Genomic DNA, 26,003 nt, shown 5'->3' with positions numbered 1-26,003 from the left:
CCAGCTCCCTCCAGCAGTTCCTCTTGTTATCAGCAGGTAGGGCTGGGTGGGCTCTGGGGGTGTTACCCTTGTTCTCTCCAGCCTGGGGTGGAGGGGCCTGCTACCCTTGCTTGTGCTGTGTTGCCTTGCTGTCTCCTGTTTGGGTTTTCAGATCCCTTATCACCTGTACTCATAAAGCTTATATCCTGTTTGAACCTCTCACCTTGTGTAGTTTATGTTTTTCTACATGAATCTTGCCTGAAAAGGTTACAGCCCACACATTTGGTAAAATGCCTCTCTTCATGTCCATAGGGTTTTTGTGTCTGGGAAGCTTTCCCTCTTGCTGTAAAAGTCAGAGCCTCAAAGGTGCAGGAGTGGATCACAGGTGGTCATTGTACAAGGGAGTGCCCAGTGCCCAAGGCAAGGAGGTGGTGAGAAAAAAAAAAGGCATACTTTGGTGCCTAATTTTGTGTTTTTAATTTGGTAATCATTTCCATAAACCTTGGTCTGCTCTTAAGGTAGACTGGATATGAAAACTATTGAAGGCCTAACAATATCTTTAATTCAATGAAAACAGCAATTTAATTAGACAAAAAAAGGATCTAAAATTAATATTCTACTACCACTTAACAAAAGCTTTTGACCTTTTCATTTTTCCTCTTATCAACAAGGCTTGCAATTGCTGTTTTCATTTGGGTTGGTTTTAAAAAGAAAAGCATAAAAGCTGAAAGATCAATAGGATTTACCTTTGTTTAGTAGCTAAACTCAGTCATTTTCATTGGATGGCCAAACTTCTGGGTCTTTTCTCAGAGAAGCAGGTCTATAAATCTTCTCTTATCTGTCATATATGGGGCTAATTCCTAGTTAAAGTCTCTCCCCTTTAGAGAGAGGTTGGTAACTAATGAAAGAAGAGTGAATGAGATTCAGTAGGAGCTTCTAGCGAAACGTAGATGTCCCTATAGAAGGAATTTCCGTATGACAATCATTTTACTAGCAGTAGATGAGGTTGAGAAAACGTGTGGTAGTTAGGAATATATACCTTAATGGAGAATATTCCTGCTCAGGAACAAGTCATTGGGATATAGATGCAGACCAACACTATTAAAAAAATAATGATAAGACACGCTGCCATCACATTAAAATTTTTTAAGGAAAATACAGTTTTAAAAAACTTCCAAACAGCAAAGCTTTCCTGATCTAAGGTTACAGCAGGAAGGAGTAAGAAACCTTTGTGGCTTTCTTTTAGACTTCCAGATTCTGTGATCTATGATGCCATTGCTCAGAAATCATTTCCATTCCACTCGATCAACCTTTCAAATTAAATAAAAATAATAACATTCTGGATGCAACTGCGTTACTTTATAGAAACCAGTAAGAAAGCTAATAACTTTTTCCGCCACTGATTTTTAGAAGACATGTCCTGCTAAAAATATGCTTTTATCAGAACCAATGCAGAAAAGCACAACAAATTGCATTTAGAAAGTGGCATCTTTCTGAACAACCAGCAATATTCCTGTTCTATAATAGGACATCAGCCTCTGAGAATACAGTGGCTTCTGCTAACCTTGAAGGATTGCGTCTGTCCATCCGTTCATTACTGACTCCTATATCCCAGGAGCCAGGAGGGATCTTAGAGGTTATTAATTCCCTCTCCATAGAAGGCAGTCAAACAAATTGAGGTGCTCAGTGATTGAGTGAGGTCCCTAAATCCCATAGCGGGTCTATGGTGGAGCAAGGCTAGCCCTCAGACCTCCTGGCTCCCAGCTGGATCGGAGAAGAAATTGCATTACCTGGTAAATATGGTTACATGAAAGATTGACTTAATGACTTTATGTTCCCTTAGAGGCAAATTCAAGTCTCCATGTAGGAAAGTCTCAATTGTCAGCTTTTTGGTAGTAGGACCTGTCTTACCTGAATGATAAACTTTCTGTTATGAAGAACAATAATCTGGAAGTGATGAAATGGTCCCAGTTGAATCACTGGGTTGCAACAGAGATGAATCACACTGTCATATTCTCTGTGGTGTCCAAACTATTCCCAAACCAGATTCTAGGTCCTTTTCTTGCTTTACTTTATTGTCTTTTTAATAAGCCCTATCTGTTTTCCTATTTAAAAGTCAGATAATTTTTTTTATCATAGCACTTCAAAAACAATATGGCATTTTGTTGTGAGATGTTGTCTTATTTCCTTTGGAAAGAGACAAGGCTAAGTTATATGCTATGAGGGAGTGTGGAAAAGCAGGTTAAAGTTCTGCAGGTGCACGTTAGTAAAATGGTGCAGTCTTATCTATGGCGCGATTTATACCCCGGACACCATCCTAGGCTCTAGCCCCCAACGCCATGGCTGAAAGCCAGGTGACCCCATGGCCCAACCACCAGTGTCAGCTCCACCCCCATCCTAATGGGATTCACTGCTCCTACCTCCCTGCCCAACCCCCAGCAGAGGTTCAACAAGACCTGTTCCTGAACATGTGGCTCTCTCTCTGTTTCTTGATCTCTCTCTCTCACTCTCTCTCTCACTCTCTCTCATGCTCTCCTTCTCCCTCTTTTCCTTCTTCACCCCTCCCCTCGGTCTGTCTGGTTTCCCCACCAATAAACCCTTTTCCTTAGTCCAGTGTTTGGTGTGTTTTGTGGAGGCCTTAACAGTACATGCACACACAAATAAAAATAAAATCTACATTTTTTGAGCTAAAATAGAATTTCCTGATAAAGTTCAATAACTCTGTCAGTGTAAATTCTGACTGAAAATTCCAAAAACAAGAGATTATATTGTCTTACCTAGAAGTGAGTTCTAGCCCAGTTCCCTGTTAAAGCTATTATATAGGGGCTGGTGCTGTGGCGCAGTAGGTTAATTCTCCACCTGCAGTGCTGGCAGTATCCCATATGGGCACCTGTTCTAGTCCCAGCTGCTCCTCTTCCAATCTAGCTCTGTGCCATGGCCTGGAAAAGCAGTAGAAGATGGCCCAAACACTTGGGCCCCTGCACCCATGTGGGAGACCCAGAGGAAGCTCCTGGCTCCTGGCTTTAGATCAGCTCAGCTCTGGCAGTTGCGATCATTTGGGGAGTGAACCAGCGGATGGAAGACCTCTCTCTCTGTCTCTCCCTCTCACTGTAGCTCTACCTCTCAAATTAATAAATAAAATTTTTTTTTAAAAAAAAGCAATTATATAAAAATTTATAAAATGTTTAGGTTTTATGAACTACAATTTTTTGAATTTTTCTTTCTAAGGTTGTCAAAAATGCCCACAATACTAGCCTAGCATTTAAAATCCTTTTGGGGGCCAGCACTGATCTGCAAGGCAGGCATTTCATGTGGGCTCCAGTTCAAGTCCCAACTGCCCCACTTCCCATCCAGCTCTCTGCTATGGCCTGGGAAAGCAGTAAAAGATGGCCCAAGTCCTTGGGCCCCTGCACCCATGTGGGAGACCCAGAGGAAGCTCCTGGCTCCTGGTTTCAGATTGGTGCAGCTCTGGCTATTGCGGCCAACTGGGGAGTGAACCAATGGATAAAAGACCTCTCTCTCTCTCTCTGCCTCTCCTTCTCTTTTTGTGTAACTCTGACTTTCAAATAAATAAATGAATATTTTAAAACATTTAAAAAAATCTTTTGTGCTTTATGTAACAACAAAAAAAAAGTGCACCGTTTCAGACCGAGATCACTGAATGGATCACTTGGTGTTTGAATATTTAAGTAGGATTGAAAATTGTACTCACATCACATAGATGAGTATATGCAGTACTCTGAGACTTAGATTTTCTATGTTCGCTCATATCTGTCAATTAAATTTGATTTTTCTTTACTTTTGCAACTAGTATATAAAAATTAATGAGATGATAAAACAAAGAATAATAAACTGATAGAGCAGAAATTTTCAGGTAAAAAGACAAGCTTATATATATATTAAGGTTCAGCAGATTTCATCTTAAAGAGTAAAAGAATCCTTTCTACATTCTCTCTAAACTGGGAAATATTTCTGTGGATTTGGTTCAAAAATAACCTTGATACACTGTAACCTTGAGCTAAGGCCAATGGAAAAGTTAAAATACACAGAAATATTGTTTTTTATCAGAGTTAGCTGCAGGGCATAAAGAGGCGGGGACTAGGTGAAAATTAGAGGAAAGTGACAGCCAGAAAGGAACTAGGAAAGGCATCTTAATACAAAACAGGCTCCTTCCTCTACCAGGCCAACACCTGGCATTCTTTGGGGCTGACCTTGGCATCATTTTGTTTCTTGGTTGTTAATGCAGATTCAAGTCCTAGTGGATATCCTTTTTCTTTTCTTATGTAGAATGACTTTCTACTGTTTGTCTCTTGCACTAGGGACTAAGCTTGAATTCATCTTTGCAACTGCAGTCACAATGCTTGGCATATAATAGCACACAAAGGTGTTTGATGCACGGATGGATGGAGGCATGGATGCATAGATGTATGGACGGATGAATGAATGTTTAGAGCTATGAATGAATGAAAAAAGCAAATGAATGAGCATTTATCCTCAGATTGTTTTAAACCTTTGGGGATTTTTTAGCCTCAATCTAGATATGAATCAGTTTCACCTGTAAGATGGATGTGTGGCATTGTATCCTCCCTTCTTCCCTGAGGGTGCTGGCACACAGTAAAAGTTCAATACATAAATGTTTATTAAGTGACAGTCTAGAGAGAGATTGTCTGGTCTCCAAATAACATGTAAGAAACCATTATTACTGATATTTCTATACAGGAAAGAGGGAAAACTGAATGTTTGGGATGAAAGAGCTCAGTCTTTCAATTATATTTACAATCAATACAAATGTCCTTTCTGCAGTGGCTTCCTCACCTCCCCCGCCCCCACCACCAGATCCTCTCCTTATACCCATGAATTGGGAGGAAAGCACCAGCAAATTTTGTTTCATTGTTCTACATGTGTACCAGTCACTTTTCCAAGTGGGAATACTAAAGATGATAATTGTTATGTTGCCTCATCTTGTCTGGATAGGTCCCCTTTAGTGGTTTCCTGCTGGTAAACCACTAACAACATGAAAAGAACTGAACAAGAGCAAATGAAAAGTAATATGGGGTGTTCTTTGAACAAATCAAACCTCCTGTTTGCAGGTTATCTCTGAATTATATGTAAATAGATAGAGACAGAGCTGTCATTTGGTGCTCTCTTGGATACGCTTCGGTCAGAGTAGAGAGACTCTTAGTCAAGGGAAGGCATGGTAACAAGTGATCAGACGCCATAGTTTGGGCACTTGACTGATTACCATGGCTGTTAGATGTTGTAGGACACCTGGGTTAATGCTGCAGCGCTTCAGGTGTCACTTCTGCTCCTGTGGGACTCAAGCTACCAGAGTCCTTGGTGGGTAATTTCTATGCAATCAGAAATAGACTTGAGCCGGCACCGCGGCTCACTAGGCTAATCCTCCACCTTGCGGCACCGGCACACCAGGTTCTAGTCCCGGTTGGGGTGCCGGATTCTGTCCCGGTTGCCCCTCTTCCAGGCCAGCTCTCCGCTGCGGCCAGGGAGTGCAGTGGAGGATGGACCAAGTACTTGGGCCCTGCACCCCATGGGAGACCAGGATAAGTACCTGGCTCCTGCCATCAGATCAGCGTGGTGCGCTGGCCGCAGCGCGCTGGCCGTGGCGGCCATTGGAGGGTGAACCAAAGGCAAAGGAAGACCTTTCTCTCTGTCTCTCTCTCTCACTGTCCACTCTGCCTGTCAAAAAAAAAAAAAAAAAAAAAAAAAGAAAAGAAAAGAAAGAAAGAAATAGACTTGAACAACACACTAACATAAAGGAAATTTTGCCTGAGGCTATGTTAGTTTTATTTTATCTCACATAACTTGTCTTTTGTGGAGGAAACAGTCTTACTCCATTATTGATGATTTGTGCTATTACATGGAGACAAGGTGGAGATAGTGAACATAATACGTGACCCTAAAGCAATTGCTTTTTGTTCCGAGAATGTAGTAGGAGAGACCACTTTGTCATAATGACTCACCCACAGATACCTTCAAGGCTGACTTTTCACACCCTTTTTTCCTAATTTTTTTTTTTTTGAATGGCTGAGTAGATAATTAAGAGAATACATGTAATGGCTACATGGCCATATCTACATCACAGGATCATCAAAAAGTTGGGATTCTGGCCCTATGTACTCAAGAAACAAAAAATGGATCTGCATTTTCCCCATTTCAGTCTTCAGAGGGGGTAAAAAGCCCCAATGAGTAATGCTTCCCTCTGTGCTCTGTTCTCAAAATAATATCATCCAGTCATGCCATTCCTCAAGCTCCTTGAATAGGGGCCAAGGTGCTCAGACACACTTATCTCTATCATTTATCAAGCGTGGTTAAGGAGACAAGACATAGATCACACCTAGTACAGTAACAAGGAAGAGTTTGAGATGGTATCTATAAAACTTAGTGACACATACAATCAGTTTGTGTGACACCAGAAATCCTTTAGTCTGGCTTCACATACAGAGGGGCTCGTTCAGAGTAATCATTTGTGTTTCTTTTTCCTTTGGCTGTTGTCCCATCTGCTAATATAGAATCTCAATACTCTAGGAAATCATGACCTCACACATGACTGGGTGCCTTCAAGCAATAAGGCTCCACGCACGACTGGATCTCCATGCAGCTCTGCAGCTTCCACTAGGTGCCCTGTGTCTATTAGGACGCTAAAGCTGGCACTAGGGCTGCACCTTCCTTTGATGCCTTGGGTAAAACCAAACCTACTAGACACTGCCACCTCTACGAGCCTCTGCTGTCCTCTTGCTGGCTGCCCTGGTCTCCTGATGGGCCCTCCTGCTGCTTCTTACTCCCAAAAGACATTGCTACAAAGGTGCCAGTGCTGCTTGGAGGCCTGTGCTAAATTTGGGCTCTAACTCTCTCTTTCTCTCTCTCTGTCTGTTGGGTCACATTGCAATAAAAAAGAAATGCAACTGGCTTGTGACCCAGTGTCACATTGAATTTTAATTGATACTTTTTTAAAGGACAGGCCTATTTCTCCCTACCATACAGCTATAGTTACAGAAAGGCAAGCTCCAGGATAATTGATATGGTAAGCATCATTTTGTCCTGAAAAGGACTCTTCTCCAACTGCAAGGCTCGGTAAGTAGACATTCTTTTTCCTAGAATGAATTCATTCCCTGTTGGCACATGAGCTCCCCAGCAGAAGCAATAAACCGCTTGCCACCTGCTGGGCTTATCTTCTCCTTCATCAAACATAGTAGCGGAGGCCCAGGTGGGGCTAATGTGGGCTTTTTTTTTTTTTTTTCTTTTAGCCAAAACTATTGAGAGTCAACTAGTGGGAAAGATAGAGGCCACACTCAAGAAAGCATGAGGAGGGTCAGAATGGGCCAGCTCATGTTGCCATGAGGAAGCCTAGGGGTGACTGAGTCTAGCAGGGGGACCAAGAAGGGTCTTAAAGGAATTCCATTTGACACCTGCAGGATGAATAGGGGTGAGAGAGACAGAGATGGGAAGAGAGGGGAGCTTCTGGTAGAGAGAAAAGTCTGTGGGGGGTTCAGGGAAGTGTGAGGAGTGGAGCAGGACTGAAAGGTGTTGGGTATTGCTGGGGGATAATGAACCAAGGCAGTAGGTGGGGGAGCACAGACAGGGCAATGAAGGTTAAGGTTAAGGTTTTCTTTTGGAGGCAATAGGAAGCCATTGAGGGTTTTGAAATAGTGATAGAGGAGGTGATCTGATTCTTGTGCATGAAAGACCACAGTGGGGCAGAGGGATTAGAAAAGGGCTGGATGGGAGACAGGAAGACAGACCATTTAGGAGGTCACTGCTATTGCATTGGCAACACAGGATGGTGTAGTAGGGAGGAGGAGGAGAAACTTGCATAGGCAAGATGTATTTAGGAGGTAGAGTTAAAGACCTGACCAGTGACTGAGTAAGAGCATGAGGGAGAAGAAGCAGACAGCAGCCCTAGCTTCTGACATGACAAATAAAAGGGCTCCAGTGCCATTACTGAAGTAGGAATTACAGGAAAAGAAGGTGTTTTGAGAGGTCATGGGGTTAACAGTTTTTACAAATTGAATCTGAATTATATTGAGTTACCTTTAAAATATGAGCCATTTATAAAATATATAATATTGATAGATCTCAATACATATTATGAAAAATTTATACACACATTTCAAAATTGTACCAAAATAACAATTTTGAAGCAAGCCCATACATTTTTTCCATAATGTGGATTTTCCATAAATTTTTAGAAGGTCCGTGTGTGTGTGTGTGTGTGTGTGTTCTATGTGTTCCTGGGTATGGGGGAGTGGAATAACTGTCTGTCTATCTATCTATCTCTTGGGTTGATCATATAGGGTCAAGGGTCCCAGCATAGGAATAGTAACTGTGAAGATTAGAAAGGGTGAGATTTCCTAGGGAGAGGGAGAAGGGTAGGAGGAAGTCTATGGGTGCCTCAGGTGTGAAGGGGGTAGAATAGGAGCTTCTGAGGCAGGAAAGCATGGGCAGAGGGAAACAAGGGATTCCTGAGGAAGGGAGCGCAAAGGGACAAAGGAAACGAGTGTCCTACAAAGAAGGTGGTTTCCAGTGGCCGATGCCACTGAGAAGTCCAGAAAACTAAGGTTAGAGCCAGACTATAGAGATCTACAGTCTCCTCTCCTCTGCATTATGAGGGAAAGAGAATTTGGACATGATCCAGTAAGCAGTGGGAATCCCAGGAAGGATCATGAGCTGGAAATCTATGTGTTAAAGTTATGTGTGTTTGCTGGTTTGGAAGCTGGGAGTCAGAGAGTTGTCCACGCTTGAGGGTGGAAGCACCTAAGGAAAGTGATGCCGATGCAAGAGAGCAAGACACCGACATGAGAAACCTTTGGAGAAACCATTTTCTCGTTGAATCATGGATGGTAGTGAAAGAGAACAGTCCGTGGAGACCCTGATCCGTCTAGTAATGGCAGCATGCCTCTTCGTTATAAATGTCATAGTAAGCAAAGGTAGCCAGCCTTTGGGAAAATTGATAGATTTCATTTGAGGCCATTAAGTTGTAGACAATATTGTAAAATATTGATTTTTTTTTCTTTTGTAGGTGGATGAAAATGGTGCCTGCTACAGGTTCTCTGCTTGGTCACGTTTTTGCATTTCTGGAAATATGGAAGTAAATTTCACAGTTGTCAGAGTTCAGTTTTGCAACCTCCACACTCAATTTCACAATTTTAAAATATAGATTAGGAGTGCTGAGGCATTTTGGTTTCATTTTATAGTCCTTTCCCCTTACTCAGTCCTTTCAATCTTGAGATGTGGGCTTGGGGCTGGCGTTGTGGCACAGCGAGTTAAAGCCCCAGTCTGCAGTGCCAGCATTCCATTTGGGCACCGGTTCAAGTCCCGGATACTCCACTTCCAATCCAGCTCTCTGTTTATGCTCCTAGGAGGGCAGTGGAAGATGGCGCAAGTCCTTGGGCCCCTGCACCCACCTGGGAGACCTGGAAGAAGCTCCTGACTCCTGGCTTCGGATCAGCTCATCTCCAGCTGTTGCGGCCATTTGGGGAATGAACCAGTGGATGGAAGACTTCTCTCTGTAACTCTGTCAAATAAATAAAATAAATCTTAAAAAAAAAAAAAAGTGGGCTTACTCCCTCCATATCAAAGGTGTTTTTGAAGATTTAGTTTTCAGATTTTATGGTATAATTTACACTGCCCCTCTTGGACTCATGTTTTCATATTTGTCCCTGAAGGCTGCCTAACCTTTGCTCTCCTTTCTCCTCTCCCATCTGTCGCCCCCAATTCCCTCCCTACTTACGTAGATCTGTCCCCAAAAGTCTCAAGTGCAGCCCTTCCACAGATAACTGAATGTCATGCTGAGGAAATTTGGCCTTGATAATCCACGTGGGCACTGGAAAACAGAAGCTATCTCATCTCGATGCAACATTTCAAAATTATTTCTCCCTTGTAACTCTGAACCACTTTTTCAAAACATCTGTCCCCTTCATGATTTAAATGTCATATTATAAACATTTTCCTCTTAATGTCCCGATAGTTTGCCTTTAAGATAACAAGCACATCCTTCAAAGTATTTAATAAGATCTGCGCAGTTCCTAGATGTTGAATGAACGAATGACAAAGGCAGCCAGAATGATGTCTGACTTTTCATTTCTTCTCTTGTGCTTTCAACTATTTCTAAAGTTTTTCTCAAGGAGTGGGTTTTTCCACCAGCACTTCAGAAAAGATGTCGGAGAATTTTACAGGTACTTGGAAATGTCTTGCTCATTGAGGCTGCTTAGAGTTTAATTAATTTCAAAGTTACAGGAAACTTTATTTTTAGGAAAGAAGAGGGGGAAAGCCTCACTCTGTTCCTAAATTTGTATTTATGAAATACATGAAACTTGTATAACTTAAATTAAAAAAAAATAAAAATGAAAAGAATTAGGAAAGAAAATGGCTTTCCAAATATACAGGTCTGGATTAATAGACAATAAGAATAATTTAAATATTTATATAGATACATATATATATGCCTTTTCTGTATTTTTTAATTTTTAATTTTAGTTGTTACATGTTTCTTTGGTGAGCACCTTGATATATTAACTTTATCACAAATTCTTTTATATGCAAATGTCAAAAATGCTTTCAACAAATCTGTGGGTGTCCTAATTATGTGTCACTTTAAGATAAAATAAAAACAGTGATTTTTTTTCTTTCAAACAATAGAAACTGAAATGAGATAACCAAAGTGGTATTATGGGCAATTTTTCTATTACCAATTCTGCTTCATATAGGACAATTGCAAAGTACCTTTCTCAAACTAGTTAGAATTTGAATCAGGATTAAACATGGCCATCAAGGTGAAATAATTAAAGTGCTTTAAAATTAGGGGGCCTTTTCAGTGGATATCAGGGTGTAGATCAACATGCATAAAATTCGTTGTTCAATGGAGAAGCAGGCAAAAGCAACAGGAGAATTTGGATGCTGGGGATAGGATTTGCAAGCTTTGAATTCTAAAATTTAAAAGAAAATTAAATGTAAAAAAATTTTTTTTGACAGGCAGAGTGGACAGTGAGAGAGAGAGACAGAGAGAAAGGTCTTCCTTTTGCCGTTGGTTCACCCTCCAATGGCCGCCGCGCAGGCAAGCTACATTTTAGCAAAGAGTAGAACTGACATACTACAAGGGAATTTTTTACTTTCTAAAAGTATTTTGGGAGCCGGTGATGTGGTGCAGTGGGTTAAAGCCCTGGCTTTCAGTGCCAGCATCCCATATGGGCACCGGTTTGAGTCGCGGCTGCTCTGCTTCCGATCCAGCTCTCTGCTATGGCCTGGGAAAGCAGTAGAAGATGGCCCAAGCGCTTGGGCCCCTGCAACCATGTGGGAGACCTGGAAGAAGCTCCTGGCTCCTGGCTTCAGATCAGCATAGCTCTGGCCATTGTGGTCATTTCTCTCTCTGTAACTCTATCTTTCAAATAAATAAATTTTTTAAAAATATTTTGAAGTAGATATAGATAGAAGGATATACATATCTATCTATATATAGCTGTCTTTATGTGAAGTGTTGAATTATAATTAGCCACACAGTGAAATGGGGGGATTTGTTTCTGGCTCACTTCAGATCAGCCTGATAAGCCTTCCATAGCCTTTCCTGTTTTTCTGCGTTCTCATTCGTGGAGTGGTCTACCTTAGTTTGCACTTGAAGGTAACAACACCATGAGAGAAGCAGGCTGCAAAATTGGACAAGGGAAAGCATGTCCCTCTTGATAAATCAGTGTCACACACAGAACCCACGTTTTATGAAGCATTGTCTTCACTATGGAGCTGTTTGATTGCGTTGTAGAAGTCATCCACCTCCATTACCTCTACTTGCGCTTAGCGAAGGTTTGCTTGCACCCGATGGCAGTTGGGAGATGAGGGTAGAAAGCTGCTGTACCTTTGACTGACACTTCTGGCTTGCTGTTCCCCATGGGGGAACCTGAGCCCGGGACAGAGGAGAGATGTAATCTGGACACTCCTTTGTCACAGGTCACCAGGGTGTGCTTGAGGGGACAGTAGACATAAATGGAACTTAGAGGCAGGGAAGGGGATGTGCCGCAGGCTCCTGCCAGTGGGTCAGCTAGGAGCTCTCCGGCTGCGCTTTCTGAAAAGGGAGCCCATCAGCAATGAGCTTTTCCTTTTCCAGCCTAACCATGGCCAGAGGGAGCAAGGGTCGTTTGAACTGCAGAAGGTGGCTGAGGCCATAGAGGGAAGTGGCTGCTCGGTGAGCACTGCCAGATGTTGAGATGGGCTCAGTGTGGGGCCCCACGGGCTGGCCAGCCATGGGGTCCCCATGTCAGGGTTTGGTCTGATAGCTGTCGTTGTGTCTTTATTGCAAGGCGGATGTTGCTAGTTTCGGTTAGGGCAATGCTTTCCAGCGGTCGGGACTTTCCAGAGAAGTTGAGCCTGCCTCGTAAACAACAAGATGGCGCCCAGGACTGTGCAGTGAGCCTGCCTGCTGCGTGACACTTCATCTGATTGGCCCGAGGACGCGTGCACACCGCGTGAACAAGCAGCGGATTGGAGTGTTCCGTGCATGGACTAGAGCCTGCTTGTGATTGGTTGAATTTCGTATATAAGCTGTGTGCCCAGGAAGGAGGGGGCTTTTTTCTCTCTCCTCTCTTCCTCCTTTCATGCTTTCTCTGTCGCTGTATTTTCTCAATAAAAGTCTACAGAAGTCCGATCAGCTGCGAGTATCGTCGTTCCTTTGCGGGCAAGGGAACGGCAGCTGTTTGGGCAAACTGAACAGTAACTGTGGCCTAGCTGACCCTGCAATGGCATGAAAAACATGAAGCAAATCCACTGGTGTGGCTGTGTGAAGATCCCAATTCAACTTATCCAGAATAATTCTCTCTGTTCTCAGAATTTCCGATGAGGAACCTCCACAGAAACTCTCTCTTACCAATACCTTCAGTACTGGAATTCTCTCATCGTCCTCCACAGTCCCAGCCACTGGGAAAAAACAGCTGATGGCAATACAACTCGAATATTTCTGGTGGGCCTTTACAGTAGCTAAAAACCCGTCCAAAAAGGCTGCTAGCCAGAACAAACCTTTCTGGGTAAAGATTGAACTGGTACTTGAGTTTGGCCAGCCACTGAATTACTTCATCTCTCTGGGTTGGAGAAACACTCTGGTTTGTAGGTAATTTCAGCACATTCATCTCCCACATCTGGACTTCCTAAGAGAATGCCTTTTCCAATAGGAATGACAATGGCTGGTTTTCCAAGAGTTCTGGAAATTTCATGATAGCCTTCGGAGCTGCCTGCCACCCAGCTTGATGTATTACCTTCTCCTCTTCCTCCTCCTCCCTGGCAGACATGTAGGCCTCACAGGGCTGATGCGGGGCCACAGGGGACCCCTTGCCGCCTCATTTTCCTTGCGGGACACGGAGCGGCCGACTGAGGATGGAGGAGGAACCAGGCAGGGAGGGCGCAGCACACAAGCCGTGACCCGTGGGTCCACAGCAAGTTAGTTCCATGATGATCCTGGATGTGAGGCCGCCACCGCGGGTCCGGCTCCTCCAACCACTACCGCTGGTGCCCCGGGCGGGAGGGGCTCCCTCCTGCCATTGGGGGACCGAAGAGAGGCAGGGAGTGCGGCCGGTTCTGCCTCTGCCCAGGGAAGCGCCTCCCAGGGGAAATGGTAAAAAGGGGGAAGGGGTGATAAAGGGAGGGGAAAAAAAAAGGAAGGGAAGAGGAAAAAATAAGAAAAAGCAAGACAGAGGCGCTGCCGCATCCACTTACGGGGAAGGCTGGGGAGGGAGGGGGGAGGAAGAAGTCCTGTATTAATTTTTTAAAATTAATACCTGGTAGAATATGTGCAGTGATTTCCAGCGTTATTATTAATAGACGCCATCTAGTGGTGTAGAATAGCATACATCAATTCAACTTACATTGTCATGTCGGTTGCTTTATTATTTCTTAAAAGTAGAACCAAAAACATTGATAAAAAAACAGTGTATGAGCCGGCGCCGCGGCTCACTAGGCTAATCCTCCGCCTTGCAGCGCTGGCACACCGGGTTCTAGTCCCGGTCGGGGCGCCGGATTCTGTCCCAGTTGCCCCTCTTCCAGGCCAGCTCTCTGCTGTGGCCAAGGAGTGCAGTGGAGGATGGCCCAAGTGCTTGGGCCCTGCACCCCATGGGAGACCAGGAAAAGCACCTGGCTCCTGCCATCGGATCAGCGCGGTGCGCCGGCCGCAGCGCGCTGGCCGCGGCGGCCATTGGAGGGTGAACCAAGGGCAAAGGAATACCTTTCTCTCTGTCTCTCTCTCACTGTCCACTCTGCCTGTCAAAAAAAAAAAAAAAAAAGAAGTGTATATATCAAGTAGAAATCAACTTGATATAAACTTTAAATCTTCTATGGTAGAAAAGTGAAAAAATGTAGTACATTATCTCTCAGTGCAATCCATCAACCCACTCCATTCTTCTTCAGATATTGATCAAGTCTTTCTCCAGCGCCAGGTTCTGTATGACAGACTGGAAGTAAAACTAGTTTTCACCTTGAAGTGTAAGAGGGAATGAAGAATACTGATGAGCTACTGTGTTTTCAGCATACACACTGTGCCAGCTACTGTGCTACAAAATCACGTGGCATCATGACCATGACCGTACCATAACCATGGCATGAAAAACATGAAGCAAATCCACTGGTGTGGCTGTGTGAAGATCCCAATTCAACTTATCCAGAATAATTCTCTCTGTTCTCAGAATTTCCGATGAGGAACCTCCACAGAAACTCTCTCTTACCAATACCTTCAGTATTGGAATTCTCTCATTGTCCTCCACAGTCCCAGCCACTGGGAAAAAACAGCTGATGGCAATACAACTCGAATATTTCGGGTGGGCCTTTACAGTAGCTAAAAACCTGTCCAAAAAGGCTGCTAGGTTTTATTAGCCTCACTTTTTAGATGTGGAAAGTGGAATCGTGAAATATAACTTGTTTGTAGTCATATATCTAGTAAGCTTCTAAATGGGACTCAGTGCCATGATTGTTTGACACCAAAGTATGTGGGCTTCTTAAGAATTTACTACTTAAAGAATTAAAAGTTAACACAAAGGTGGCAGGTGCTTTTGAATCTCATGTAGTTTATGTTTCTTCTTTCTTTGCTTCCTTTCCTTCCTTTCCTTCCTTCCTTCCTTCCTTCCTTCCTTCCTTCCTTCCTTCCTTCCTTCCTTCCCTCCCTCCCTCCCTCCCTCCCTCCCTCCCTCTCTCCCTCCTTCTCTTCTTTTAATGTGAGGTGAGGTGAGAGGGCAGAAGACAAATTTAAGATGATAAAGTTTGGACAAGTTGCTTAGTGGCAGGTCTGAACCAGAGAAAGACAATAGGGGAAATAAAATGTGAAGAGCAATGGCCTGAAGTTTGACATCAGAAAAGGAACAACTCACCTGTCTTAGAAGATTCTTGGAGCTGCACTAGATTGGGCTCATTAGAGCAAAGACCCACATACAGGATTTCTTATTTGTGAAACAATCAAGAGTACTAGAAAGTTTCCCTTCTTTTTTGTTTTTAAAGATTTATTTAATTTATTTGAAAGATAAGAGTTACAGGGAGAGGTAGAGTCCCCAAATGGCCACAACAGCCAGAGCTGAGTTGATCCAAAGCCAGGAGCTTCTTCTGAGTCTCCCATGCGGGTGCAGGGGCTCAAGGACTTGGGCCATCTTCTACCGCCTTCTCAGGCCATAGCAGAGAGCTGGATGGGAAGTGGAGCAGCCGGAACTCCAACCTGCACCCATATGGGATTCCTGGCGCTCTGGGCCGGGGCATTAACCCTCTGTGCCACAGTGCTGGCCCCTTCTGAAGGCTATTTGCTTTTGACCATTGATCACTCTGGTAGCACTGATCTATGCAACGTTAAATTCAGCTTGGCATTTTAAATGCACTGTCTTTGCACTATTGGAATTGTTTCCTATGTAAACATCCCAGCAGGGCGGTATTGTACTTCCTTGAGACTGATCTTGTTTTGAAATGTAACAGTCTTCTACAACCCATAGAACAGACTGAGAACCAAGTAGGCTTCCGTATATGTTTGCAGAACCAAATGCGTTTATTTCCTAGCTATTATACAGATTTCGTCTTAGGCTCCTATAAATAGTATGTAGCATTTGGCTCATTATTTAATGATTCTTACAATATTATTTTGGTTTTTACTATAGAAGCAACACATGCTTTGCTTTCATCAGGACAACTGGTATACAAGACCAAGGCCTGGAACCAAGCTTCCTGAGTTATATCAAACCATTGTTTCTTAATTGCAGAAGGACTTGGCACTTCTTGCTTTACTTCAAAAGCCCACAACAAGTTTCTGTTGTGAGAGGTTTCCATTTTGAAAGAAAGTGAAGCAGTGTCCATATGCTCATCTGTATGTGGGGACGTCCCTTCTAAGGAGAAATAGGACTGGCATGGCCAAAGTGCCATATGAAGATTTGTTATTTAAGTGACTAAGCCCATGTGTGGCCAAAGGGCATGGCTGTTTCCCCAACGTGCCTTGTGTTAGTAAAATGGTACTGGCTTCCTAAGTCCCTCTGGACTTACTAGAAGTCAGGTGACCAAATGGCCCAATCACAAGTGTCAGCTCCACCCCCACCCCCACCCTAAATGTCAGCTCCGACTTCCTTACCTGTGCAAAGCTATGTAAGACCTGTTCTAGTACAGGCTGTTTTCTCCTGCACAGGGAGGCAGCCTGTCGGGTTTCCCCCACCGGACCATAAACCTTCTCCCTTACTCCGGTGTTTGGTGTGTTTTGTAGTGACCTTTCACCTTGCTCAGTTGGTTTCTGTGTCTTTGCCCACTGTGCTTGCTCTCGCCAGGGGTATTGCTCTGTTTTCTCCTCCCTGCCTGCCGGTTTGAGAAACGAGGCAATTGGCACCAGCTTTGCCTGCAGACTGCTGGCTCTCCTGTCCTCCCTGTGGGCACCACTCACTGATGCTCCTGAGCACCCACTCTTGAGTGCTGCCCCATGTCATGAAATTCACCCTCTGGCAAACAGTCCTTGAGTCCTTTGAGTCTATACGTAATCCCCTGCACATAGTATACAATCAATACCTATTCGTTGCAAATGATGGACGTTCATTTAACATAAAAGAAATAGTTAGGAAGAGGGTTGGCAGCAGAAAAGGGAAGGGAGAGATAAAGGTGGGAATAGAAACCCTTCTTTGACTTAGCCATTCAGGTTTATTACAGTCATCTGTAAGCAGACTCTTGCTGTAGTGCATCAAGAAAATAAAACCTCTATTTTGCTCATTTCAAAAGTAAATAGATACAAGTCCCAGGCAAGGTCAGCCAACAAGCTCAAAACCTTGGAACTGAGAAGACAGCTGGTATGTCTTTGAACTCAATGCCTTTTATTTTTCTTAGAGAAAAATAGGTAGACTGATGTTGGAATTATTTCAGGAGTTGATGTGCTGAATCAGAATTGCAAAGAGAATTAATTCCTTGAGTTTGTTTCTTTAGAACCCTCTAGAGCCTGCTGAAATCCACCACAGAAGACTTTTGAGGGATAGCAAATGAGGCTTGGGGAGAAAGCGAGAGGAAATCTTAGCTTGGGGAAAGGTGAAAGTGAGAAGATAAAAACATATGATCGTTCTCTCTAGCTCTCAGGCAAATATAATTTCATACCTCATAGTCAATTTTTTTTTAAACCAGCAAAATTTATAGCTTTAGAACAAGAATTCTTCAGAAGGATATGCTGAGGCCCTTGTTTGCATCACCATTGTTCTGAAAGGCGCTGTTCAGGCAAGAGAAAAGGGCGCAGTGCCTGCTTGCTGAGGGCAGGCACGTTCTGATCCGGGAGGGTTGCTTGCAGCTCTGAGTTCTGGGATAGTCTCTCTCTCTCTCTCTCTCTCTCTCTTTACGATTTATTATTATTTGTTTGAAAGAGTTACAGAGAGATAGAGACAGAGAGAGAGAGGTCTTCCATCTGTTGGTTCAGTCCCTAAATAGCCGCAATGGCAAGAGCTGAGCTGATTCGAAGCCAGGAGCCAGGAGCTTCTTCTGGGTCTCCCATGTGGGTTCAGGGCCCAAGGACATGGGCCATCCTCTGCTGCTTTCCCAGGTGCATTAGCAGGGGGCTGGATCAGAAGTGGAGCAGACAGGACTCAAACTGGTGCCCATATGGGATGCCAGCACTCAGGCTGGGGTTCTAACCCGCTGCACTACAGCACCGGCCTTGTCAGAAACTCTTTAAGGACTTTCACAAAGGCACACAACGGTTTGCACAATTACCTACATTGTAAAAAATTGCTGCCAACTTTGGTAGTGGAGCTAAGGGCTTAGATATTTAATTTTAGTTTGCAAAACAGAAAAAGAGGGCTGGAAAGTGACAGAGGAAGAGAACTGTGGCCAGCATTGTCACTGAGAATGTCTGGTCAGACTTCATGTACAATGGTCACATAGGGACATGAAAGGGCTATGTTTCTCTCCTCTATTAGACAATGCAGCAAGACCTATCGCAATGGTTCAGGATTGGCTTTGTGCTACAGCAACACGTTGGAGGGCAGACACAGTTCTTCTCCTCATGGCCCTTACAGAATAATGGGACAGGCATGTGCAACACTGTGGGGTGTAAGGAGTACCGTCACCTGATGTATGAAGGGAAGGCTCCTCCCCAGGCACCCCCACACACACCCAGGAAAAGTCTCTTTATGACTACTTTTGTGGGATTTTTGTTCTTCCTTCTCCAAAAGCATCTGCAATGTCAGGAGAGTGTGAGATGAACTGCTGAAAAGCAGAGCCTGTGTCCCATGCATTTTTATAAGCTCACAGGGTCTCCATAAATGTTGGCTGAACGAATCCATAACAATCTGATAAAAGATGATCATAGGGTGAGAGTTGGGAAGCCCATCAAAACCTGGGGAAGCCAGAAATTTTGTAGTCATAGAGGTGCTATTTGACAGTTTTCATTGTACCCATTCCCAGGTGTCATGCTTATTTGAAAAAGATATAAAAGACTGTACACCGTGTATGTATGCTTTAGATCTCAAAGATAAAGCATGGGAGGGACAGCCTGTAACTTTTAAGGGGGTTGTGTTCTAGGAAGTGTTTCTGATAGGGAAGTGGAGATAACCTTATCTCTTCAGGAAGAATTCTGCCTCTGAGGAACTGACATCTCCGGTTCAGTCTCAGGGAATACAGCCTGCTCCGGAAACCCTGCGGAGTGGCTGGAAGGGAAGTCGCGGGCCACCTAAGCCTCCTGCTGGTAGGTGACTCCCACCATACCTCTCAGGCAGAGTCAACTCCAGTCTAGCATAAGGCATTCTTCTGCGATTCCTCATCTTTCAGGGTCCAAGTCAAGTGGCAAGCTGTGTAAATCGATAGCGTCAAGTAATGCTTTCTCCCGGGTGATCAACATTACCTCGGAAAGCAGACACTATGGGTCTAAAAAGTTCATTTCCTCGTTGTTGAGATAAGGATCTAAGAACATTTCTCTCCTGGCTGAGCACCGCTGGCGGGCGGGGAGAGACGTCCTGGGCTGGGCCGGGGGACGCGGGGACTCCCAGCCTCTCCCTGCGTGCCTCCCGTTTCGGAAAGGCCTCTCCTCCACCATAATCCCTTTTCCATTTCCTAAAGCGTTTCTACGTGCACCCTCCCGCACCCCTGGGGCCCGCACACGAAGGCGCGCTCCGCCGGGGCTCTTCTGAACAAAGTGAGTCGAACCGTTTGGCCGGTTGCGAGGCCGTGGCAGGTGCCGCTCCGTGCCCACGGCTGTGCGTGTTGTCCCGGCCGGGGGCGCTGAGGCTCCCGAGTCGCAGGGACCGGAGCGCCGGGCCAGCGAGTCCGTCCTGTCTCCGGTGAGCAGAGGGCCGGGCGGGGTCGCATCTGCAGCAAGGGGACGGATCGGAGCCGGATTTGGGGTTTTTAACTTCTCCAGAGGAGCGAAAGAGAGTCCGGTCGGCAGCAGTGACGGGTCGCCCGGAGTCAGGGTTCCAGGTTCACAGCGGCCCCCACAGCCCACTCCCCGGGGAAGGGACTCGATGCCCCTCCCGGACGCGCCGCTCCCGCGCGCCGCGGGGCCTGGGAACAGCGCACCGGCTGCGCCCCGAGCCCCGCGGGCGGTGGGACAGACGGCGCCCGCGCCCAATCGCAGGGCGGGGCCGAGGGGGCCTGCAGGCTGCGGCCAATGGGAGGCCGCAGAGCGGGCGAGGGGCGGTGCCGCCCGGCAGGCGGGCGGCGGCGTCGGGAGCCGGCGCGGCAGACGGGGAGCCCGGGAGGAGTCGGCGGAACGGGAGGAGGAGGAAGACGGAGGAGGAGCGCCGCGCCCCCGCCGGCCGCCTGCCTGTTCACAGGCCGAGAGCTCCAGCGGCAGCCGGCGGGTCCGGGCCGCCTCCGCCGGAGTCCGGCGCGGGCAGAGTCCGGGCCGATGGGCAGCCCGGGGCAGCGGCGGGCGGCAAGGCAGCTGCCCCGGTACGCGCCGCCAGACGCGCGCGGGCTGTAGCAGGTCTCGGAGGACGGCGTTCCCGAGGTGCGTGTCTGGGCGCTTCTGCGACGGTCCCGGAGGGTAAGGGGTTGCCCTTCGCGGGAGCGTCTGAGGGGTGACGGCGGCGGGGTCGCGGAGCGCGGGGTCCGGCTGGCAGATGCGCCACGCTTGCCAGCCGAGGGTGGACGAGGGAGCCGCGGCCGCTGGTTCTCTCCAAGTTATCAGGGCACCGTCGCGGTGACACGGGGACCGAGGAGGACCTCAACCAGGTGCCCGGGCTGGGCTGTGATTGAGGGTCGGGGAGACCGGGGTCGCGGCTTCCCCGGCGCGCCGGGCTGGGGACCGAGGAACTTGCGGCGGCGCCGCTCTCCGCGCGCTCGCCGGGACGGCCCCCTTGTTGTGAGACCCCGAGCAGCGGGCGAGCGCCCTTCTCACTCAGCTCGACCTTTCTTCCCACTTTGCGCGGCCGCCGGTGTGCAGCGCTCGGACCCCCTCCGCTGCCGGGCCTCCTGCGGTCCCCTTCGTCAGAACGGGTAGTTTGACCGCGTCCTGGGAATATCCCCAGGAGCACCTACAGATTAATTTCCTGCCGTGCCGCAAACCCAGAGAATCAATTTCGGGCTCATCATCTACAGCGAGAGCCGTGGCTTCTCGGGAAGAGAGAACAACTTGGCATTAGCCCTCTGGGAGGTATTTGTCATCATTAACCTGCTTCGGTTAAATTAAATCAGCCCAGAATGACTCCGGCGTGGGTATTGGAAAAACAAGTGCATGGGTCACGAAATTCTGCTCACCAAAAGCAGTGTTTTGGTCCAAATAAAACTGTAGACGTTTTGGATTTTGCTTAGATTTAGACTTGGCTTTAACAGGGGTGGCTTTAAAAAGAAAACGCAACAGAGACAAGGAAAGCCCAAAACAAAGAGTCTTGGTGATTGTCACGGGTTTGCTCAGTAAGTTCAAGATAGTCGCGCAAATTTGTCTTTGCCTCTTTTGTCTGCAGTTTTCATTTCTAAACGTTAACACTAGATGGCTTTCTTATGACAGGCATTTAGTAAACTGCCCGTTCGAGTTGCCTGTGTCTGCAATCTAGGTTGTATTTTTTCTAATTATACAATTAATGATGGAAGAAAAAAAATCTCATCGGAAATGTGTTACTTCAGTATAAAACCTGTATGGATACTTTTGAAGGTATGGAAAGGTGGCCCGGTATTTCTGGGATAAGATTCCTAAAGGTGAATTTTAAGAGACAACCTGATTACTATATTTAGGCACACATTTAAGAATGTCTGTTCCATGTTTGGTCTTATTTGAGGATTTCAGAGTTGTAGGATGAGTTTGTAATTCCTTTTAGAGGCCATTTTCACTTAGAGCATGTTTACTGCTTGATTTAGTTTCACTGCTTAATTCAGAAAGGCATCAAAGTGTTATTCATGGGAAAGTGCAATCTTCCTTGAGTTTTGGGTACAAATAGTATTAATTGTTCACTAAGATTCAGTTGATGCATTTGAGGAAGAGTTGAAGTACTTGTATATCTGCATGATTCATACCAAGGTTTGTGTTAGGGATGTTTTTATTTTCTCCTCTCCAGATGATATTTGGGTTTTTATTTCCAAATACAACCCCTTACTGACAAGTACAATAGCCTATAGTTGGCCATTTCAACAGCAGTAAGTTCTCAGTTACATTTTGAGGTACTTTATTCTAAAGCAAGACCATGACAGTCTGTCCAAATCTTGCTTAGGTAGCCAAACTTACGTGTAAACTGTAGACATTTTGCCTTTATAGCTGTCATTTATTGTGTGCCTTGCCTGGCTTCAGATCTGACACGCTGAATTTGTTCTAAAGTAGAGTGTATTCATAAATAGCTGAAGGAGAAACAGAACGCAAAGCTACTGAGCAAACATCTGGGAAGTAGGAAATGAAATCAGAACCAGCTTCTATCAGTACCCACATGCTACCTATAGATGGGGTGAAATGAACTTGGTTAAGAAACAGTCTGGAAAATAAAGCAAGTGCATTACAGGTATGTAGGTGGAGCATCTGGTTATGGAATAAGGGCCCTGGATTTTCCCCAGGTGATTGGAGTATGTATTTGTCATAAAATGTTATGCCGTGTTTTGAAATCATAGACTTTCTTAAAGAATTTTACTTTTATGGCATGTAACTTTTACTTGAATAGGGGAACTATTAGATCATCATGTTTTGGCATTTCTGATGCCTGTTGTAGTTAAGGCTGTGTAATATGGATTTGGAATGCTTTTCCTTGCCTGAAGACTGGAATGGTATTTTGAAGGGCTCCTTGATACCTGGGCTTAGTAAACACCTGTCCTCCTTGAAGCTCTTTTTACCTGACACAAAATGGGAAGTGGGTTATTCATTTTGGAAATCTATTTCTGAAAGTGAGGTCATACAAGTGAGCTATCCTGAAAGGACAATTGTCTGGTAATTGGAACTGGTTTAAAAGTGTTATGTTTGGCCATGAAAACCAGCTTAAAAGGGGTTGTGTTTACTGCATACTTTGCAAAGAACTCTGTGTTTATGTGAATAGAGCTCTCCCCCCAGCTATAATTGGAAAATGCAAAGGTTATTTTTTGAGATTGAGGAAGACATCGAGTCTTTGAACTCCTAATCTACTTATGATGGTGATTTAGGGTTACAAGCCTCTTCAAAGATATGCTGAATTTGCAGAAAATGTAGGCTTTTATTATTAACTGAAAAGCTAAGTATTCCCCCACCCCATTTTGAACTTGACTGAAATATATAGTCCTAAAAATACAAAGAACTGTGTTCTAGATTTTCTGCTTCTGTTAAACCCAGTTGCCTTTCAGGAGAGTAGAAAGAGCACAGGCACAGATACAGGAGCCTTGAGCTTCCTGTCTACCACCTGTCACAAATGAGTTTGATTGAAGTAGTTCCATGACTCCTTTCAGCATCAAAACTTTAGATTTCTTTAATATTTAAAATAAATGCGTCAGAATACTGAAAAGTATGTCTGATTGGGATGTTTATAGTTTTACTGAGTGTGCCTCCCCCCCCCCCCCCGCCACTTTGGCTTATAGTATGTTTGTAGGTGAATACTCTATGAGTGTTATAGCTGCTAGCTTACCTTGAAATCAGTGATTCAGAAATTCCTTTTCTGTTCCAGTTGTATTTAGCTTTGACCCCTTTTAAAGATGGGATAACAATGTGATAAGAATTTAAATGCTAGACCAGCGCTGTGGCATGGTGGGTAAAGCTGCCGCCTGCAGCACTGACAGGATTCCCATATGGGCACTGTATGGGCACTGGTTCTTTCCAATCCCGCTTCCAGCTAATGCACCTGGGAAAGCAGCCCAAGTGCTTGGGCCTCTGCACCTACGTGGGAGACTGGGAGGAAGCTCCTGGTTCCTGGCTTCAGATTGGCCCAGCTCCAGCCATTGTGGCCATTTGGGGAGTGAACCAGCTGATGGAAGATCTTTCTCTTTCTCTCTCTCTACCTCTCTGTAACTCAGCCTTTCAAATAGATAAATAAATCTTTTTAAAAAAATTTAAATGCCCCATATCTTCAGAAACAAATTATTTTGATTTCTTTTGAAGTTCAGTTCCAAAGAGCAGCAGTGGTTGCAGGAAGACAGATCTGACTCACTACAGAGCTTCCCTTTCTTGAGAAATGTCATGTGTAGTGCAGTCCATTTCTTCATGGCTTTCCCTGCATTGCACAGCACTGTATGGGCAAGCCGGGTGCCAGGAAGGAAGAAGACAAGCAGTAAGTTGAACGCAGTTGTCATTGTGTCCATGAACCAGAAGGGAATTTAAGGGTTATCTCTTCATATTGTTTCTATACTGTTTTTTCCACCTACCCGTAAAATTAAAAAAACAAATACTAAAGCAGATTTAAAGGATTGTTTGATTTCTCTTCAGTTAATATTGCTATATAAGTATGTTGAAAATTAATAACAGAGATTGCTATTGTTAAGCTACATTGATAACATCAAGAAAAGGGGGCAGGAGATGCTGTCAGACTGGAGTTCTTCCCATCCAGAGAGGGTATTGTTAAAATCACCCGACATGTGCATAAGAACTTCAACGAGCTCCAGGGTTTGGAAATCACTGAGCAGCCCAAGTAACCTTTCTTTGATGCTTGGGTCCCTTTTTATAATCTCTGTACTCAGTCTTTCAGCAGTATCCAAAAGCATTAACTCTAAGGGGTAGGGATCTCCACCTGTTTGGTGGTTTTCAGACTTAACAAATTGAACTCTGATTCTATCTATTTCAATTTTTACTGCATTGGTGACCTACAGGGCAAGTCTGTATATAGAAGTATTTTAGTTACTCATGGAGCAGTACCTGTCAGATTTGCTCTGTGTGCAGCTGGGCCTGTGTACAGCAGAGCAGGAGCACCCTTCCTAGGTCCCTTGCCCTGCTTGTGCTGAGATAGTCCAAGTTTGCATTCATTTTCCCAGTGGCCACACCACTCGGACTCCGGGACTTTCCTGTTCGCTGGCATCTCTGAACCCTTAATCGCGAGCCGCCATTCATTCTCATCCCCCTTTCCAATTCTGATGTACTGCAAGATCTCACGTTCCCTGTGCTTTTTTATGCTTTATTTCAGCTAGTTCTTCCCATGGTGCCTTTTGGAATTTGATTCTATTAGTTAGCACCTTTGCCTGCTTTCCCAAAGAAATGCTGTCTGCACATAAGACCAGAATGTGTTTCTTTACTTAAGTCACTGATGAGTTGCTTAGTGGACTGAACACCATGAATTGTGTCTCGTTATCCATAAAGGGCTTCCCTCTATGGTTATAAGGAGTGACACCCTTGGTTACAGTTAAGTACTCATGCACTCAATTTCTTTTAACGGGTCTATCTCGTTCCATCGTTCCACAGGGATATCTTGAAATAGCATGTCAAACCTCCTTTTCTGGTTCTACTGACCAAGTTTTTGTAAGAAATGAATTCAATTTTAGTCTGCCCTTAGTATCTAGGACATGTTCTACACATAGTTGGTGGTTGAGAAATAGATATTTAATGACTGAAAGGGCCACATATGACGTATGGCCTCTGGAGGCCTTAGGCAATGAAAAGATTGTAGGAAAAAACACAATATTTTTGGGCTTTCTTTTTTTAAAGATTTATTTGAAAGTCAGAGTTACAGAGAGAAGAGGTAGAGGCAGAGAGAGAGAGAGGGAGGTCTTCTATCCGCTGGTTCAGTCCCCAAATGGCTATAATGACCAGAGCTGGACCAATCCAAAGGCAGGAGCCAGCTTCTTCTGGGTCTCCCCTACCGGTGCAGGGGCCCAAGGACTTGGACCATCTTCTACTGCTTTCCCAGACCGTACCAGAGAGCTGGATAGGAAGTGGAGCAGCTGGGACTCGAATTGGTGCCCCTATGGGATGCCGGCACTGCAGGCGGTGGCTTTATACACTATGCTACAGCACTGGCCCCTGGACTTTCTTAAGTTCATTTTCCAGTTTTTTTTTTTTTTTTTAATTTTGAGTTACTTTTAGATAACTGGGATTGGAGTCAGAATCATTTCCTGGGATTCTGGTGTTTTAATTAGATAATATACATCTCTCCCTATTTCCACAAATAAATATTTAGCCATCAGGGGCATCTTGGCCTTTGACAATTAGATATCTCCATATTTTTCACTTTTGCAAATTTGCTAAA

The 26,003-nt window shown here is 45.0% G+C and overlaps 1 protein-coding gene and 1 pseudogene across 10 annotated transcripts in view; one reads left to right on the top strand and one right to left on the bottom strand.

Annotated features, from left to right (window-relative positions):
* Positions 1–11,591: 11,591 nt before the first annotated feature.
* On the bottom strand, positions 11,592–13,262 carry LOC100355812 (cyclin-I-like; annotated as a pseudogene).
* Positions 13,263–19,105: 5,843 nt separating this feature from the next.
* SIPA1L2 (signal induced proliferation associated 1 like 2) overlaps positions 19,106–26,003 on the top strand; it is a 232,477-nt gene continuing 225,579 nt past the window's right edge. For 8 of the 10 annotated variants that reach the window (XM_070055531.1, XM_070055530.1, XM_051821459.2 and 5 more), the window contains exon 1: positions 20,141–20,398. The gene's annotated coding sequence lies outside the window, so the exon portion shown is untranslated. Of the gene's footprint in view, positions 19,136–20,140; positions 20,435–26,003 lie in introns of those variants that run through there. The other 2 variants (XM_070055527.1, XM_051821452.2) reach the window with 2 other exon arrangements.

Source organism: Oryctolagus cuniculus, chromosome 13, assembly GCF_964237555.1.
Source record: "Oryctolagus cuniculus chromosome 13, mOryCun1.1, whole genome shotgun sequence".
In the NCBI taxonomy this organism is placed as follows: Eukaryota; Metazoa; Chordata; class Mammalia; order Lagomorpha; family Leporidae; genus Oryctolagus; species Oryctolagus cuniculus.
Note: the sequence above shows the minus strand (reverse complement) of the source record. Positions and strands in the feature narration are given on the sequence as shown.